The 20,291-nt window shown below is 40.6% G+C and overlaps 1 non-coding gene across 1 annotated transcript; it reads left to right on the plus strand.

Annotated features, from left to right (window-relative positions):
* The first annotated feature begins 9,027 nt into the window (after window positions 1–9,027).
* Window positions 9,028–9,134, plus strand: LOC127110059 (small nucleolar RNA R71). Its single transcript, XR_007797297.1, has one exon. It is a non-coding gene; the product is annotated as a small nucleolar RNA R71 (small nucleolar RNA).
* The last annotated feature ends 11,157 nt before the right edge of the window (window positions 9,135–20,291 follow it).

Below are 20,291 nucleotides of genomic sequence, written 5' to 3' on the forward strand. Positions count from 1 at the left end.
GTATGCACCGATAATACCCCATCAGAGTCTGAACTGCTCGTGATATCAATGTTCCGCTAAGTGGCGCATACCACCCGCTTCCCATGAATCACTCTATTCCTAGGTTTCCTAGATTTCACTCATAGCCTGGGTATTGGGCCTTTCACCTCGAGTAACTCCCACCCCCAATCAAAGAGACACAGCACAACCAGCAGATGAATATGAATGAATGCAAACATCAATGCACACAATAAATGCAAACAATAAATAATGAATGCAACAAATAACAGCACAAAGCAACCAAAGCCCTAACCTAGAGAGCGCTAGGAGAGACTCGCTCGGGGAAGATGGACCAGCAAGAGGTCAACTTCTTAATTCCCCAGCAGAGTCGCCAGCTGTCGCATTACGCGAAAAACCGGCAGGAAAACAAAACAACAGAGCCGCCACCGTGCATTATTTATCCCAAAAGAGGGAAAGGAAACGCTCAGAGTAAACCTGGAAAAAGCATGGTCTCGCGACCAAAGAGAATGGGATCGGGAGTCGGTTATGCGAAGGGAAGGTATTAGCACCCCTACGCATCCGTCGTACTCGACGGGATCCACGCGCAATAGGAAGGAAAATGTTTGCTAAAACACTGCTCAAACACACACACACTGGCTGGAAGAGACACAAGAAAACAAACAAGACTGACTCGGCAGGATATCGCATCCTGGGCCTACTTAGTCTATCAGGCATAGACATCAGAGTCAAAGTAGTTCGGACTGGGGAAACGACACATGCTCGCTAGGATGTCGCATCCTATGCATACGTATCTCCTTTGGACGAAGGAGAATCAGAGCATTCGTAGCTCGGCTAACACGCACACAAAACCATGCAAACACGGGCAAACATGGAACCCGAATGCCAATCGCTGGGCTTACATCAGCTTCCGAACCAACACACGCACACTGGAACCCGAATGCCACTCGATCGACTTACATCAGCTTCCAAGCACACACCAAGAGGATACGGAATGCCAATCGCTGGTCTTACGTCCATCTCCTGACACACACAATGCAAAACAAGACGGGCGCCCGGAGAGATCTGCTCATCTCCTGCCTACGTACCTCATCTGGTATGAGGATCAGGGCGACGTAGTTCCCCTACGAAGGGACACAGGACTAGCCTAACCAGATAACAGAGGGAGACACAACTAGGGAGACTACGACTCGAGCCTAGATGTTATCATGCAAAATCATCCCTAAGTTAAGGTTTCTAGCTAACTTGCACAGGAAGCAAGCCTATCCTAAAGCACAAGCAATAGCAAACAATCGCAAACAGCACACACTATATACACACAAATGGGGCTCAAACAAGGGTGGGGCTGCAAGAGCAAGCCAACTGTACAGGGTGAGTTTTGCTTTTAACCTTGACATTGAGAGTCAAGGTGAAGCAGATGAAAGGTGAGTGAAGATAAGACTTCACAGCTCTTATCCCTGGTCAGGGAGAGCTTTAGACAAGGAAGTGTGGGTCCAGAAAGTGGGAACCCTTCTACACTTAAGACACTGACACAACTGTACACTGTACAAGATCTTGGGTTTGTATCCCAATGCATCAACACATTGGTGTGAGCAGAGGGATGACTCAACAGAAGAGCGGGAGATAGATTGCATATCTCTCTTATCCGCCAATTGCCTCATAGAGGTCTTTACCTGCTTGGGGACAAAATAAACAAGCACAAACATTGCCTCTTAAGGAGGACTTCAGACAGGTGCCTGGCCAAGTAACAGGCCAGGTCTTCCAGACTACATGGAGACAAGAATGTTATACCTCAGTGCAAATTGCTTATCAAGCAAAGCAAAGCAATCTTAGCAACTAATGTACCTGAAACCAATCAAATACAATCAGTATACCAATCACAAAACCAAACATCAAATGGTTCACAATTAACTATACACAGACAAACACAAGCCAATGCACCAAGGTGCAAGCCACTAAGGCTCAAACCCAAGTATCAACCCTGCAAAACAAAGTCAAAATTAGCTATATACAAGTCACAAGTCAACTCCAATGGAGGCACATCATCAAGCATAGGCCATTTGTGCTATTAACCTGAAACACAACTCAAAAGTGAGATCACAAGCCACTAGTCCAAGACTAGGGCCAAAAGGAGATGAAAAATCCAAAACAGCAAGTGAAAAATGATCAAAACCAAGATAAATCAATTAAGAAGAGAATCAAATTGGCCTCACATCAAAACTATGCACCAAATTCATTTCATGCACAATTTAAGTCAAACTAGGCAAGTGTGAACCACATATGAGCAAACAGAATGATGACAATCAAACAAATACCAAAACAGCTCAATAAATTCCACAAAAATTCAAGTCTAAATAGAACACATTCAATGAGCATCATATCAAATTTCATGCTATTTGGACAAGAGGAAGTAGGGAAATTAAATTCAACAAGTCATGGTAATCAAAAATCAATCCAAACTAGGTCACAAAGCATGTGTCAACTTCAAGCAAATGTAAAACAGTGACAACAAATGCGAAATAAATGGGACCAAAGCCAAAATGACATTGAACATGTTAAGAATCACTCCACCAAATTTCATCTTCATATGATAAGGTATGAGAATTTCACAAAGCATGTAGGTTAATCACTCAAGAAAACCCTAAAAATGACTAAACAGCAAACAAAAATCCTAATCAAATAGGAAATGGCTCAACAAATCCTACAAAAAATCATGTTGAAACTAGACATACAGATGATATCACATGCAAATATTGGGAGCACATGGCAAAGCACAAGCAGGGAAACAAAATTCATAAAGTTGACATAACATAGTGTGACACACATTGTCACACTCAACTTGAGCACATCATATCTCTCTAACCAGGAACTCAAAATTAGCAAACTATACATCAAAATCACCAGGAAAGAGTCAAGAACAAGCCTATAAAATTTCAATCATTTTGGACAAGGCATCAAGATTTCATGATAAAAATGGTAAAACATACACATGAAGCATACATGATCAAAGGCATTAGACAAAGTCAAAAAAATCACCAGGCACAACTTTGACTATCATACCTAAACAAAACTAGAGAAAATTTGAAGATCAACACAAAAATCCCCATCCGATTTGGATAATCCATGATTTAATTATGATTTTTTGAAGTTATGTGATGAAATGAAATTTTTATTTAAACATGAAAATGATTTTAATTGAACCGAGTGGCATATCCGTAAATACGCCTGGCCAGGACCAAAACGCAGAGTTTCATTAAAAGGAATGGCGCCTCGTGATTGGTCAGAAACGGCGGTAAACAGAAATTCAAATGGAAAGGCAAGGAAATAAGATCAAACGCGTCTCTGAAGCTGTTCTTCATCATGTTCATCAAGAAAATTCCAGAAAATTCGTCATGAACATTTCTTCACCAAAACGAACAAATCACACATGGATAGACTCGTCATTCAATGAGGATTAACAATATCACAATGATTTCAGCTAAAACTCAACCTATAAAAAGCTTCGATCAAGAACAGTTTGAACATCCAAACTTAAATCCTAGATTTCTCTCTCAAATCTTGATGGATTTCACTTCTACAACTTGCATTGCACTCTACAAACGAAGATCTATAAGAACCACATCTCAATTTCAGCAATGGCGAAAATCGATTTCTAACCTTATGAGTTTGCAGATCTTGAATCTAGTAGTTTTGAAGCTCCAATGGCATAAACAGGTACTCTATGATGATGTAGAGGGTGAGCAAAGGTGAAAGTTCAGCTCGGCAATGCTCCAGGTAGCAGAATTCTCAAACTGCCATGAACTCGAGCTAGCTTGGACAGTTGTGATTTCTTCTAGCTTTGGCCACGATTTCATGAAACAGCTGCACAATGATCTCTGTGGAGAAGGATCAATGCAAGAACCAGTACAATAGGTGATGATTTCAATGGAAATTGTGAAAAAAGTGTGTGAAAATGTGAAGAAAATTGAGAGAAATCTTGTGATTTTTTCTTTGGATTTGAAAGAATGAGATGTGATTATGCATTTCTGTTACAATTAAGCTTTTATACCTCATGCTAATCCAAAAATTAATCAAGCTTAGGCAAATGCAAGTGATTAGTGTAAAATGCACTTTTGTGAGCTTTGGCCAAAATGCCCTTTCCATTGTGCAGCCAATGTATCAGTCCAAAACCAGTTCAAGCAAGTTCTAAATGACATTCATGATGTATTGCAATTGGTCCCAAATGCATATGGCTTGTAATTCACAAAATCACCTTTTCATGCCAAAAATGCAAATTAGTCCACTTAAAAAATGCCATTTTGCTATGATGATTTTTGATGAAATGTGATAATTCACCATGAAAGTACATGTTAAATGTGGTTTGCTCAAAGAAAGATCACCCAATTTGGCCTTTCCATGTGAAAGTTATGGCACTTTGAATTTATGCATTTTCTGAAAATGAATGGATCATATCTTGCCAACCACACATGGGAATTTCATGTTCTTGGACTTTTTGGAATGGTGAGAACAATATCTTCAACTTTGATGTTGGACAAAATTCCATTTGAAGCTTGTATGATGAAGTAATTTTGAGGAGCAAAACTTTCCATTTTGGGCAGTTGAAATTACAGGTCACCTGCCATTTTAGGAAACTTCTTGTCTGACCTCCAATTCTTCAACCTTGGTCTTTGATATGTCAAATAAGACATATATGGACATGAATGAAGCCTTTCAAACCATCTCCCACCTCCCAATCCATAAAATCAGGCACAGTTGACCACAATTGACCATAGTTGACTTTCTATGGTTCCAGATGAAATTCAGCCTGACTGTTGAGCTTTGATCATCCAATCTTTGGCCAAATCACTTCAAAATGATCCTTAGACCATATGAACTTGATAAATCAACCCTAGGGCTTTGTCTCAATGGAAATTACACTTGCTCGCTTGATTGACTGATTCTCCTGATCAGTTGACCTAATTCTGTCTGAGGACCTTGCACTTGGGCAAATGGCCATGCAATGCTATGCAATGGACTTTGTTATGTTAATAACCTAAAAAGTGAAAATGTATGCACAAAAGGTAGGGTGCAAATTTGAGGTGCTACAACTTAAACCGAAAATTGTCCCCAATGTTTCGATATGAGATAGGGTAGGAGTAACCTGAAAGAGAGAACTATGGCTGAGCACCGGTACCGTCACCGCTCTGGTCAGGATGCCTGGGTCGACGACTCCTGCTATGAGCACTAAGACCTTCCTGCAGCTTCCTAGAGCGCCCTAAGAGAGACCCCTGGTTGGCCTCGATAAGTGCGAAGTGACGCTCAGTAGCTTGTCACTAGCGATGCTGCTCGAATGTCCACCATAGGGTGAAGAGTGACAATGCTCTATGATATTTCTGACTTCTTCTTCTTCTGGGATACAACGTCGAAAAAATGTTATCTCTTCCTCTTTTAAAAAGGAGTGGTTCGTCCCAATAGAAATGTCTTACATCTTTAAAGAATTTCTTCTTTTGTTGATAATTGAGGTCAGGTGGTATGATATCAGCGGCTAGATAATTCACAAAATCAACGTACCATGGTACTCTGCTAATCTCTGAAATTGTTCCAAATTTGTCTTTATTAGTTTCAAGAGGAACGGTATCTAGCTTAGCTATCAATCTGTCATAGGTGAAATCATCATTTATAGGTAAATGGTCTGGCTTCAAATGCTCTAGTCTGGAAAGATGGTCAGCAACTACGTTTTCTATTCCTCTTTTGTCTCAGATATCTAAGTCGAACTCTTGCAGTAAAAGGATCCATCTGAGTAATTTAGGTTTCACATCCTTTTTGCTCATAAGGTAACAGATAGCTGCATGGTCTGTGTAGACTATAATCTTAGATCCGACAAGATAAGACCTAAATTTATCAATTGCAAAAACTAAAGCTAGAAGTTCCTTCTCTGTTGTCGTATAATTGAGTTGAGCGGTATCTAGGGTTCTACTAGCGTAATATATCACATGTGATTTCTTATTTTCTCTTTGTCCTAAAACAGCTCCTACAGCGAAATCGCTAGCATCACACATTATTTCAAAAGGTTGAGTCTAATCTGTAGTTTGTAAATTGGGTGCTGAAATTAACGCTTGTTTTAAATTATTAAAGGCTTCGATACATTTTTCATCAAAGATGAATTCAACGTCTTTCATCAGAAGGCCGGTCAGGGGTTTTGTTATTTTAGAGAAATCTTTGATAAAGCGTCGATAAAAACCGGCGTGTCCAAGAAAACTTCGGACTTCTCTAAGAGTCTTTGGGAGGGTTAAGGTTTTCTATCACTTCTATCTTTTCTTTGTCGACCTTAATGCCTCTTTTAGATATTATATGTCCTAACACTATGCCTTCTTTAACCATAAAGTGACACTTCTCCCAGTTTAATACAAGGTTAACTTCTACGCATCTTTCTAGGATTTTCTCAAGATTAATGAGGCAATTCTCAAAGTCAAACCCACATACCGAGAAATCATCCATGAACACTTCCATAATTTCGTCGAGATAATCTGTGAAGATTGACATCATACAAAGTTGGAAAGTAGCTGGCGCATTGCAGAGTCCAAACAACATTCGTTTGTAAGCAAATGTTCCGTAAGGACAGGTGAAGGTTGTTTTCTCTTGATCCTCGGGGTGTATGTGTATTTGGAAAAATCCAAAATATCCATCCAGATAACAAAAGTAAGAGTGTCTGGCAAGACGCTCAAGCATTTGATCTATGAATGGAAGGGGGAAATGGTCTTTCCTAGTTGCCTTATTGAGTTTCCTATAGTCTATGCACATACGCCATCCGCCTTCTATACGTTTAGCCACATGCTCGCCCTTCTCATTCCGCACGACTGTGATGCCTCCTTTTTTGGGTACCACATGTACATGTCTTACCCATTTACTATCGGAGATCTGATAGATTATACCAGCTTCTAGTAGTTTAAGGACTTCCTTCTTTACCACCTCACTCATTACAGGGTTGATTCTTCTCTGATGTTCTCTGGAAGGTTTTGAATCCTCCTCTAGCGAGATCTTGTGCATACACAAGGATGGGATTATACCTTTTAAATCAGAGGTGTTGTATCCTAAGGCAGAGGGGTATCTTCGTAAAACATTCAAGAGTCGATTTGTCTCTTCTTGGTTTAAGGTGGCACTAACTATTACTGGGAGGTTCATTTCTTTATCCAAAAACTCGTATCTTAGGTTCTTGGGCAATTCCTTAAGTTCTTGAGCTGGTTTTTGAGAATTTGGTGAAAGGTCAGGAGTAAGGGCCAAACATTCGTTAGTGTGAGGTTCTGTTTCCTTTGGCTCGTCATCCTTTTCATTCGGGTTTGAAAATGGTTCGATAATAGGTTCTTCCTGATCAAATTCCGTTATGCATTCATCTATGATATCAATCGCGTAACATGCGTCTCCTATGATTGGTGCCATCAGGAACTTTGAAAGAATAAACTCTATCTTTTCATCTCCTACTTCGAAAGTCAGTTCTCCTCTTTTAACATCTATTATAGCTCCGACTATTGATAAAAATGGTTTACCTAAAAGGATAGGGATATTGTCGCCTTCCTTGATATCCATGACCACAAAGTCTGTCGGGATATAAATTTGACCGATCCTAACGGGGATGTCTTCTAATATGCCTACAGGATACTTAACAGATCTATCAGCTAATTGGAGGGACATCTTAGTCGGTTGTAATTCTCCTAAGTTTAACCTTTTACACATAACTAAGGGCGTTAAACTCACACTAGCGCCTAAGTCTAGGAAAGCTTTGTTGATCACATGACTCCCTAGAATGAAAGGTATAGAAAAACTCCTAGGGTCTTTCTCCTTCTTAGCAAGTTTATTCTCGAAAATAAATTTTCATTCCAAGGGTTTGGGATCGTCAAGCCTACGCTTGTTGGTTAAGATGTTTTTGAGAAATTTGGTGTAAGATGGAATTTGGGTGATGGCTTCGGTGAAAGGAATCTCTACATGAAGCTTCTCTATTACTTTTATAAACTTTTGGTATTGGTTATTGATTTTGGTTTGTTTAAGTCTTTGCGGATATGGGATTGGTGGTTTGTACGGGGGTGGTGGTTTATAAGTTTTATCCATGGCTTCTCCTTCTTGGTCGGTTTGTTTTCCGGGTTCCATCGGTTCCTCTTCTTGGTTCGTAGGTATATTTTCTTTAGAAGCTTTTGACTCGCTCATTGCTGGGTTACGAGGCCCTTCGTAAGCGGTCCCACTTCGTAAAGCGATAGCGTTAGCTTTCCCTCGAGGGTTGAGTTGAGGTTGTCCAGGGAATTGTCCTCCAGGTGTAGTTTGCGGGGCTTGGTTTTGTGCTACCTGTGAGATATGGGTTTCAAGCATCTTATTATGAGTAATTATCTGATCAACCTTGGTCCCTAATTGCGTTATCAGTTCGTTTACGTGAACGTTCTGGTTTAGGAATTCTTTATTTTGCTGAGTCTGGCCTGATATAAAGTTCTCCATGATCTTCTCAAGGTTAGGCTTCTGGGGAACAACTTGCATAGGTTGATTTGGCTTTTGGGATTGAAAACCTTGTGGTCTTTGAGGTGTATAGTTTTGGATAGGGTTCTGGTTTTTATAGGAAAAATTCGGGTGATTCCTCCATCCAGGATTGTCAATGTTTGAAAATGGGTTACCTTGGGCGTAATTCACTTGGTCGGTGTTCAGGTCGTTAAAAGGTTACATTCTGATGATTCGTGTCCTTTAGATCCATAAAGTTCACATTCTGCGTGGACTACCGCTGCGGTGTTTGAGTTTGTAGAAATATGTTCGACCTTAAGGGCTAAAGCGTCCATCTTCGCTTGCATCATGTCTATAGAACTTATCTCATGTATTCCACCTTGGGTCTCCTTTTTCTCTACTGATGCTCGTTTAGTTCTCCATTGGTAATGGTTTTGGGCCATATCCTCAATTAGGTCACAAGCTTCAGGGTAAGGTTTGTTCATCAATGCGCCACCAACGACAACGTCGATGCTCATCTTTGCGTTATAATGGAGTCCATTGTAGAAGGTATGAACGATCAACCATTTTTCTAGGCCATGTTGTGGACAGACTCTTAACAGCTCCTTGTATCTCTCCCAAGCTTCAAAAAGTGATTCTCCTTGGTTTTGAGTAAATCTTGTTATTTGGTTTCGAAGAACAACAATCTTACTAGGGGGAAAATATCTAGCAAGGAATACTCTCTTAAGGTCTTCCCAGGTAGTTATTGAGTTAGCTAGAAGTGAATCTAACCATGAACGTGCTCTATCCCTGAGGGAGAAAGGAAATAATCTTAAACGAATCGCATCAGGTGAAGCACCGTTGGATTTAAAGGTGTCGGCCAGTTGGATAAAGACTTTTAAATGTTGATTTGGGTTCTCAGTAGCGAGACTCGCGAATTGGTTCTGTTGCACTAATTGCAGTAAAGATGGTTTTAGTTCGAAATTGTTGGCAGGAATGAGGGGGTTTATTATACTAGAATTGGGTTCCTCGTTAGAGGGTTGGGCAAATTCCTTAAGAGGTCTCCGGTCGCGATCCTCGGCCATAGATTTCTTAATTCGGACGAGTAAGAGGTGTGTACGAGTGTAACATTCGGGTTCCGCTAAAGGATCTACTAAATTTCCGGTACTACGGGTTTTTCGCATTTACCGGCTAATAATGCCTTAGTCTAGACGGTGTAACAATAGGGTACGAAATTTGACGAAGTTGGTCCCCGGCAACGGCGCAAAAAACTTGATCGCTATATTCGCAAGTGCACGAATCGTGTCAGAGTAATATAAAAGAATATTGATCCCACAGAGACTAAATCGTCAATCTATCGATTACTATTGTTACTATGTTTATCTAAGGCAGTACAAATGAGATATTGATGTCGCAAAATAACAGTAAATAAAGAAAATGATAAATACAGTGCAGATAAAGACAGGCTTGAATGTATTTCACGTCAGTTAAATGATGTTTCGATTGTCTAGATAGAACTACTTATGAGGCAATATTTTCTACTCTTGAAAAGAATCCATTTAACAGGAATTGTTGCTTTCGTGTATTCAGAACCGAGTTTACCCTTAAATTAAGGCCTTTTATTGTCACTTATAAAAGGTGCGCAGAACGTTAAAGTAGTAAACCTATTTTTAAGAAATAAGACTCGTAAACTTAGTTGAAAAGTGATTTTGATTTGGAAAGTTTTACCTAAGGAGTTTTCTGATTTTACATCTATCAACGCATCCAAAAACAGTTTCAAAAATCATTTTTCCTTAAAGTGATAAACATTCCTAGTTACTAAGCCAGGGTGCTTTCACACTCCTTGAGTAGTTAAAATTAACCAAGTTTGTTTTAGAAAACCTGAATTAAGAATCAAAACAGCCCATAAAGCATTTCTACAGATGCAATATGTAAAACATCTCTTTAACCGCGATCCTTACATTCTAACATTTGAAAGATTTAGCCAGACATGGTAATACAGACAAATACAACGATATTGAACATGTTGAAAATTTGTTTAGAATGTAAGACATAAAGTACAAGTAAAGCGTGTAAAACAATTAAAGCGAGCAATAAAGATAATGGCGGGAAAATTAAATAAAGTAAAGCATGACAAGAAATTAAATAAAGTAAGGCATGGCAAGAAATTAAATAAAGTAAAGCATAGCAAGTAAAATAAAAATTCAATTAAATTAGAACCTGCTCCAAACGGAGGCTTTAAATCTGGTACAAGGAAGTAAATAAGCCTTTGACTTTGAAAATAAAGACGACAGCAAAATCAAAGTGCTTCAACTCAATCTCACTAAGGTGCGATAACCCCTCGATGTGACAAATTACCGCTTTTACAGATGATAATATAGTCTTAGTGTTGTAAACTAAGTTGGATGATTTGTAAATGAACGAGAACGACCTATTTATAGAGGAATTCAACAACATGCAAAGACCAGGATGCCCTTCAACTTCTCTTTAGTGGGAACGTGAAATGCGAAGGTGGCGCCCGCCACCCCTCTTTGGCGCCCGCCATGTGAGTAAATGGGGAAGTTCATGGGATCGTGGCAGTTTCCTCCTGGTTGAGGGTTGATGTGTCATGGCTTCTCCTATAGCGGCCGCCATGTAGAACGCCATGAGTATAATTTTGCCGAAAACCCTAATTTCACGGTCTTTTTGCTTCGTCTCTTCTAAAAAGGTCCTGAAAGAGCTAAATACCTGAAAACAACATAAAAGAGAGCATAACACAAGCAAAATAATAATAGAGACCTAAAAAACATGTGAAATCTGAGTTAAAAACGCGGTGTGATTCAGTGTGACCAAGTACCCCACCCTGAGGCAATCTAGGCAAAAATGAGGAATTATGGCAAGTAACTGCATTCGGTTGGTCCTAATCATGGAAGCAATTTTGAACAAGTCATTTGGTTTTGATTCATCATTCTCAATCAAGGACAAGCACAATGGATGTTGGAATTGGTAGGGAGAGTAGTGGTCATTGTATTCAATATAGCCTTTTTTTTATGTAAATTACCATTTTCAAGCTTTGTAAAGATCTATGTGTCGCATCACGCGAAAAACCGCCGGGAAAAGAAAGAAACAACAGAGCCGCCACCGTGCGTTATTTATCCCAAAAGAGGGAAAGGAAACGCTCAGAGTAAACCTGGAAAGAACATGGTCTCGCGACCAAAGAGAATGGGTTCGGGAGTCGGTTATGCGAAGGGAAGGTATTAGCACCCCTACGCATCCGTAGTACTCTACGGGATCCACGCACAAAAGGAAGGAAAATGGTTGCTATAACACTGCTCACACACACACACACTGGCTGAAAGAGACACAAGAAAACAGACTGAAACTGACTCGGCAGGATATCGCATCCTGGGCCTACTTAGTCTATCAGGCATAGACATCAGAGTCGAAGTAGTTCGGACTGGGGAGACAACACATGCTCGCTAGGATATCGCATCCTATGCATACGTATCTTCTCGGACGAGAGAAGAATCAGAGCATTCGTAGCTCGGCTAACACGCACACAAACAAAACACAGGCAAAGGCAAACGTGGAGCCTGAATGCCAATCACTGGACTTATATCAGCATCCGAACCAAAACACACACAAAGAGGCAAACGTGGAGCCTGAATGCCAATAGCTGGGCTTACATCAGCATCCGAACCAAAACACACACAAAGAGGAAAACGTGGAGCCTGAATGCCAATAGCTGGGCTTACATCAGCATCCGAACCAAACACACGCACACTGGAACCTAACTGCCACTCGATGGACTTACATCAGCTTCCAAGCGCACAATAACGCAACAAGTTAATAGGGAGTCGGGGACTCGAGCCTATAACTGTCAAGCACACACTCAAACAGACAGACAACAAATTGCTAAGGAGTCAGGCACTCGAGCCTAGCAACTGTCAAACAACACACACAAAAAAGAAAAAGGGCGCCCGGAGAGATCAGCTCAATCTCCTGCCTACATACTTCATCTGGTATGAAGATCAGGGCGATGTAGTTCCCCTTCGGAGGGATAAAGGACTAGCCTAACCAGATAACAGAGGGAGACACAACTAGGGAGACTACGACTCGAGCCTAGATGTTGTCATGCAAAATCAACCCTAAGTTAAGGTTTCTAGCTAACTTGCACAGGAAGCAAGCCTATCCTAAACATGACTTGCACAGGAAGCAAACCACACACACACACTTAACTTGCACAGGAAGCAAGTCAAACAAAACCTAACTTGCACAGGAAGCAAGTCTAAACTAACCCTAACTTGCACAGGAAGCAAGTCAAACAATCCTAACTTGCACAGGAAGCAAGTCAAACAATCCTAACTTGCACAGGAAGCAAGTCAAACAATCCTAACTTGCACAGGAAGCAAGTCAAACAATCCTAACTTGCACAGGAAGCAAGTCAAACAATCCTAACTTGCACAGGAAGCAAGTCAAACAATCCTAACTTGCACAGGAAGCAAGTCAAACAATCTTAACTTGCACAGGAAGCAAGTCAAACAATCCTAACTTGCATAGGAAGCAAGTCAAACAATCCTAACTTGCACAGGAAGCAAGTCAAACAATCCTAACTTGCACAGGAAGCAAGTCAAACAATCCTAACTTGCACAGGAAGCAAGTCAAACATACAAACACAGATAGCACACACTATACACAAGCAAGGGGCTCAAACAAGGGTTAGGTTTTAGTCGAGGGGTCATATCAACCTCAACAAACAAACCTCTGGAATTGGGTGAATGTGCTCTTAACCTTGCCATTGAGGGGCTAAGGTGAAGCAGATGAAAGGTGAGTGAAGATAAGACTTCACAGCTCTTATCCCTGGCCTGGGAGAGCTCAAGACAAGAATGTGTGGGTTCAGAAAGTGGGAACCCTTCTACACATTTGATATTGACTCAACTGTGCAATTGCACAAGATCTTGGGTTTTTATCTGTAATGCATCAACACAGTGGTGTGAGCAAAACAGAAGACACACTGAATAGCAGGGGATAGGTTGCTTATCCCTTGGTTCTGCCAATTGCCTCTTCACTTAGGAGGTCTTTGACTCTATGCAAGGACAAAATTAAACATCCACAAACATTGCCTCTTAAGGAGGACTTCAGACAGTTGCCTGGCCAAGTAACAGGCCAGGTCTTCCAGACTACATGAAGTTAGGAAGTTATACCTCAATGCAAATTGCTTATACAAGCAAAGCAAAGCAAAAGTTCACAAGGAACTGAGCAACTAGAAGCACCTGAAACAGTCAAGCAGATGTTAGTATGCAACTTCAAAACAAAGCAAAAGAAACAGACATCAACAGTTAGTCAGAAGCAAATGAATGTGCAAGGCACAAGGCTTAAGGCATGTGAGCCAAGCAACCTACAAAACAAAGAGGTTAGACAATGATATTTAAGCAAGCCCAATCAAAAAGAATTGGTCTCATTGGTCATTTGTTGGTCAACCTGAAAACACAAGCTCAAAAGTGAGTAACAGGACCACTAGGACAAGCCTAGGGTCAAAAGAGAATGGAAAAGTCAAAACAGCAAAGGGCAAACATCCAAAATCATGTTCAAACAAATAAGAAACACAACCAATTGGGTTCACATTCATATCAATCATCATCATCATTTCATGGACAATTTAGGTCAAGGTATAGCAAACAGAAGCTCATAGAAGTCAACAGCAAGACTTAACTCAAAAGCAACCTTAAACATTTCCAAAAATCACCAAATAAATCATGGTCAATCACAATCCATAGCATGGTATGCATGTCAAATTTCATCCCATTTGGGCAAGTGGAAGGCAGTCAATGAAAATCAGAAAGTCAAAGCAATTTTGAACATGCTTAATGAAGTCAACCAAACATGCATCAACTTAGAAAAATCATAAATCAAAGATGGTGTATGATAAATGAATGGGACTAAAACCATGGCAAAGATGAGGATGTCTAGTTATCTCATGTAAAATTTCATGTCCATCTAATAAAGTATGAGAATTTCACCAATGAAATGGGAACATGTATCACACAAAGTCAACATTTGACTAGACAGGGGAGAAAATCTCAAACAATTAGGAAATGCCACAAATAATTCCAAGAAAATTCACATGTAAACTAGACATACAAGAGTAGGTTCATGCAAAAAATCAGATCAATTGGAGGTCAAGAAGCATGGTATCAAAAATCATCAAGTTGGACATCAATGGTGTGACACAAATTGTCACACCCTAATTCAAAAAAAATCATATCTCACAAACCAGCAATGATAAATTCACAAACTCTACACCAAAATCACCATGGGTGTGTCTAGTTTAAGCACAAAAAATTTGGGAGCCATTGGATAAAGTATCACCATTTCACAAATGTTTTGGCAAAGTGTACAATATTTGGTCACATGTCACAAACCCTAGCACCATTTAAAAACCAACCATCCAAAAATTCTGGAAAAAATGTGATAAAAAAGTAGAGATCATGATGAACACAACACAAAAAATCCCATTAAATTTGGATTAAAAATGAACAAGTTATGGATTTTACAAGATTGGTGATCAAATGAAATAAAAATTGAAAATTAAATGGATATTAATTGATTTATTAATGACCGGATGGCATTCTTGTAATTCCTTGGATCACTTATTGGAACACGGTCGTTTTGGCCCAGAAAATGAAATGTTTCTATTGGTTGTTGGCTAGTGACACAGTAATACAAGCTCATGCACGTGAAAGACAAAAAATCTGGAAAATTAGGGTTTGTTCAATGCTACAGTAAGCTTCATCATCACCTTCAAATCGTGATTTTCAAAATCGCCCAGAAATGGGAATCCAATATATCACTAGAACCAGCACACCACACACATTAAGAATCCATCATCCATTTTTCTTAAAACACTCTAACAATCATGAATCGAAGCTAAACATATTCACACATCAGATTTCAAGTCGACATATGTTTTAGCATAGGCAACCATTTGACATGATTCAAATTTCAAAATGATTAGCATGGTGTGATCTAACTAAAGCATATCATGGTTTTTGGAATGGTGAAAGTCGAATTTTTACCAATTTGGAAGAACAGTCGTGTTTCTGATGTTGTTTGGTCTCCAATGGCTGAAACAGGTGTGCTAGGAGGCTTCAAATGATGAATGGTGAAGTTGGCTTGGCTTGAGATAGCTTGAGATGGCTTCAAACTTGGACTGCCATTGATGATGCCTCTTTAAAACAGTAGTGGAAAAGGAGCTTCCAGTTGGGAAAACATGGTGAAAACAAGGTCACAAGGTTGCTTGGATGATGGAACAATGCTAACCAAGTCGTGCTCTTTGAAGGTTTTTGGAAGAACTTGGAAAAATGCAAGCAAGATGGATTTTTTAGAGAGAGTGAATTTCTGTGTTATGGCTGCAACTGAGGTTTTCCAATTGACAGAAAATGAGGTTAAAGTCTGCTGTTGGTGAAACAATCCATGGCCAAGCTCAGTTCTTTGGAAGTTTTTTGACTGGTTTTGAGAAATGGCCAAAATGAAGTTTTTTTGAGAAAATGAATGAGTTCTTGTTTGATGGCTGCAGCTAGTAGTGTTTCAAAATGACAGAAAAATGATGATAAAAATCTGCTATCCTAGAGTACCAAGCATGGTCCATGGATATGTGGGATAGAGTGGTTGAGAAATTGTACTTTCTTTCCATGTTTCAAGCAAGTTGGCATGGGCTATGTGTACTGCATAATTTTGACTTTGTAGCATGACCAAAACCACATTTCTGAACATATTTGATTGGCCAAATGGTTAAAAGATGATTATTTTGAAAAGTCAAAATTCAACTCACTTGAAATTAATTAAGGCAAGTTCAAAAATGCCATTTTGATTGGTAAAGTTTTGGTACATGAAAGTTACATTTTTGGAAAGAGGGGATCAAATGTGACTTGTAGGAAAAAACCCCACCCAAATTGGCCAAATGGTTTGAGAGATATGGCCTTTTGAAGTTCAAGAATTTCTGAAAACGATTCGATCATAACTTGCCAACCACACATGGGAATTGAGAGTTCTTGGACTTTTTGGAAATGGGAGAACAAGATCTTCAACTTTCATGTTGGGCAAAAATTCATTTGAAGCTTGTATCATGATGTAAGTTTGAGGATCAAGGCTTTCCATTTTGGGCAGGTTTCAGTTACAGGTCCAGTTTCCATTTTTGGAAATTTCTGATCTGGCTTCAAATTCTTCCATGATGATGTTTGACATGATGTATGAGGCCTATTGGGACATGAATAAGCTCTCTCAAACCATTTCCATTCATCAAATCACTGATTAAATGGACAGTTGACCAACAGTTGACTTTTAGGGTTTCTGACTGACTGTGCGTTGACTGATGACTTCTGAACATCCAATCCTTGACCAAAACACTTCAAATGGATCCCCAAGTCATGTGAACATGTTGAACCAACCCTAGGGCCTTGGCTCCTTGGGAATTGTGCTTGCTTGCTTGACTGACTGATCTCCTGATCAGTTTGACCTAATTTCTTGACTTGCTTGCACTTGAGGCAAAAGAGGCAATGCAATGCTATGCAATGGACCATGATATGCTATGACCTAATATGAAAATGTATGTACAATGATGGGTGCAAATTTGAGGTGCTACAGCTGCCTCTATTCAATCAGCTGGGAACCCGAATGGATGAGAGCAACGGCTGTCAGACTTTCAGGGTAAACAGGGATTGAATACCAAGAACCGTAGAATTTGCACAATACAGGGATCCACCAATGGAAACGTCCACTGGGATTTGATTTTTATTACTGGGTATATATTTTGGTTTTTGTTTTCAAAGGGTACGGCCACATCCAGACATCGCAACGACGATGAATGGGAAAAGAAATCACAACTAGATGCCAACGGACAACTAGGAAAAACTCAACGTTTACCAAGACCAACGGAGAGGTAACCAGACATTAATGAATGACTGGAAGGGATACAACCATACGTCAACGGACGAAATGGGAAAAACTCGACGTTTACCAAGACCGACGGAGAGGTAACCAGACATTAATGAATGACTGGAAGGGATACAACCATACGTCAACGGACGAAATGGGAAAAACTCGACGTTTACCAAGACCGACGGAGAGGTAACCAGACATTAATGAATGACTGGAAGGGATACAACCATACGTCAACGGACGAAATGGGAAAAACTCGACGTTTACCAAGACCAACGGAGAGGTAAATCCACGTGGGGACAAGTACAACTAGACGTCATAGGACGAATAGGAAAAACTCGACGTTTATCGACACCAACGGAGAGGAGGAAACTCTACTGGGGAGAGTGAACACAACCAAGTCATCAACGGATGATTGGGAAAAACTCGACGTTTATCGACACCAACGGAGAGGAGAATACTTCTTCGATTTGAAAATCGGAAATTGGCCTGAACGCCATGAGTACATCGACCTGATCGTCGGAAACTCCTTCGGTCTGAATACCGGAAAAACATAAGTACATCGACCTGATCGTCGGAAACTTCTTCGGTCTGAATACCGGAAAAAACATAAGTACATCGACCTGACTGTCGGAAACTTCTTCGATCTGAATACCGGAAAAAACATAAGTACATCGACCTGACCGTCGGAAACTTCTTCGGTCTGAATACCGGAAAATTGGCCTGAGTGCCACGAGTACATCGACCTGATCGTCGGAAACTCCTTCGGTCTGAATACCGGAAAGACATAAGACATATTATCTATAGCCGTCAAAACGTAGATAATACACTCGCATGGAAGATTATCCATAACCGGGTTGTAGGTTGTTAAATGAATAATCGACCGAAAAGAAAGGCATCTGGGTACCAGACTAGGTATGCAAAAGATGACCAATCAAAAGAGGATAAAGTTGCTTATTCGGAGCAAGTATCCAAAAAGAAGGGGAAGACCCACTGGGGACAATACTGCTTGATCAAGGCAAGTATCCAGAGGGGAAAGAATGTCAATATCACGAACCGGATACTGATAACTGCAAAGAGGGGATTACATCTACCGGTTAGTAGGCAGAAAACCACGGAAAAGTAACCAGTCATGCATAGGATGAACACACAGGGTTAACTCCACCAAGGGGATGAAAGTGGGATTTTACAACTACCAGCTAGTAGGTAGAAAACCACAAAGATAGGACTTACAACTACCGGGTTGTAGGTAGAGGCCAACAAACGATCTGCTGAGAGACAGAGTGAGAAAAAGGATTTACAACCACCGGGTAGTGGGTAGAAGACCGTAAAGAAAGGACTTACAGCTACCGGTTCGTAGGTAGGAGCCAACAAATTCCGCTGAGGATGAAATGAATGAGCGCCGGTTAGTGAGCGACTATTCATTTATGCCCCAGGGAAGCACAGGAGACAACGGAAAGCCAATTTAGGATTGATCCAAAAAGGCAGACTGAAACAAGACTCATCCTAATGAGGAAAGAACTCAATAGGGAAAACCCATCCCATTAGGGAGGGAACGGAAGCAACCGTCATCCACGAGGATGTATCTCAGTGGGGAAATGGCAGGAAAAGATTGACACTTTCTGCTTAAGGGGTAGACTCTACATGGAGAGATCAGACACACCCATATCTGCTTAAGGAAAAAGACCCAAGCTGGCAAGACGCTAACAATTGGGGAGTAACACTACTGGGGATACCCACTCGACTGAAGAATCACTTGTTGGGAAAAACACCAACCTTTCAACCATGCTGATGAACCCAATTCTGAAGCCGATCCAATGGCGCGATGCTAAACTCTTTCCAACAACCCAATCTCGGCTGGTCACCACGGCCTAGGGTTAATGGATATGTTTGCTATGTTGATGCATGAGTTTTTTCTTGCTTTACACAATGCCCCATGATCATGGAAATGCTATGCACTAATGATGCGATATGCTATGCTTATCTAAATGATGAATGCATAAACACACGTCTCCTTCAGAGACAATACCGGGGAACTCCAGGAACTGTGCTGGGGATCCTATAACCATGTCAACTTCCATTCTGCTGGGGAAAGACAAACCTTGCTGGGGAAAAAAACCATCAACACAACCCCTGCTGGGAAGACAGCTTCAGACTTGGAAAACAGTCACAACTCCGCTGGGGATACGGCCACCTTTAGGCTTGCTGAGGAGACACTGATCTCGAATCTGCCAGGGAGATCACACTCTCAATCCTCTGGGGAGATACAGCTTGTTTGACAGGGATGTCGGTCGACTCGTCGAACACTGGTATCCATCATCCACCCATAGTGTTGACTTTCCACTTTTAAGAACTCCCAGACTCATCTGGACTTTTCTGCTCCATCATCTTGTATTCCCAACTCGTCTGTACTTCACGGAGATCGAACTCCTGGGATTCATATATACTTTCCAATCATCAGACTTTGAAGAGTCTTCTTGATTAACTTTCCAGGATCGTTGTCGTAATCCTTCACCGTCTTTTCACGGTTCATCTATCCCTTGCCCCTGATCGGGCTCTGCAGATATTTCTTGTCAAAAAGGTCCATATTACCACTGGCAAGTGAATGAAGATATCTAACAGCACCTGCACAAGAGATCGTCAGATAAAAACGTGCCCCCGGTACGCCCCAGGTGTTCTGATATTTCAACACTTAGGTCACTCAGACTTCCAAGTAAGATTTCCAGATTTCAATCTCACAAGCATGCATCAGAAGGGACCTCTATGTTTCAAAATGCAAATATTCTTATCAGCATAAACGGATGTTTTCGTAATTAAAACGGTAATGACAACAAAACAAAATTATTTGACTGAACACACGCTTTATTTTACTGGAATAAAAGATGGCTCACAATCGAGCAACACACGGGAAGCAAACCCTGGAAAGAGGTGATTGCACACAT

The sequence above is a fragment of the Lathyrus oleraceus genome, chromosome 7, assembly GCF_024323335.1.
Source record: "Lathyrus oleraceus cultivar Zhongwan6 chromosome 7, CAAS_Psat_ZW6_1.0, whole genome shotgun sequence".
NCBI lineage: Eukaryota > Viridiplantae > Streptophyta > Magnoliopsida > Fabales > Fabaceae > Lathyrus > Lathyrus oleraceus.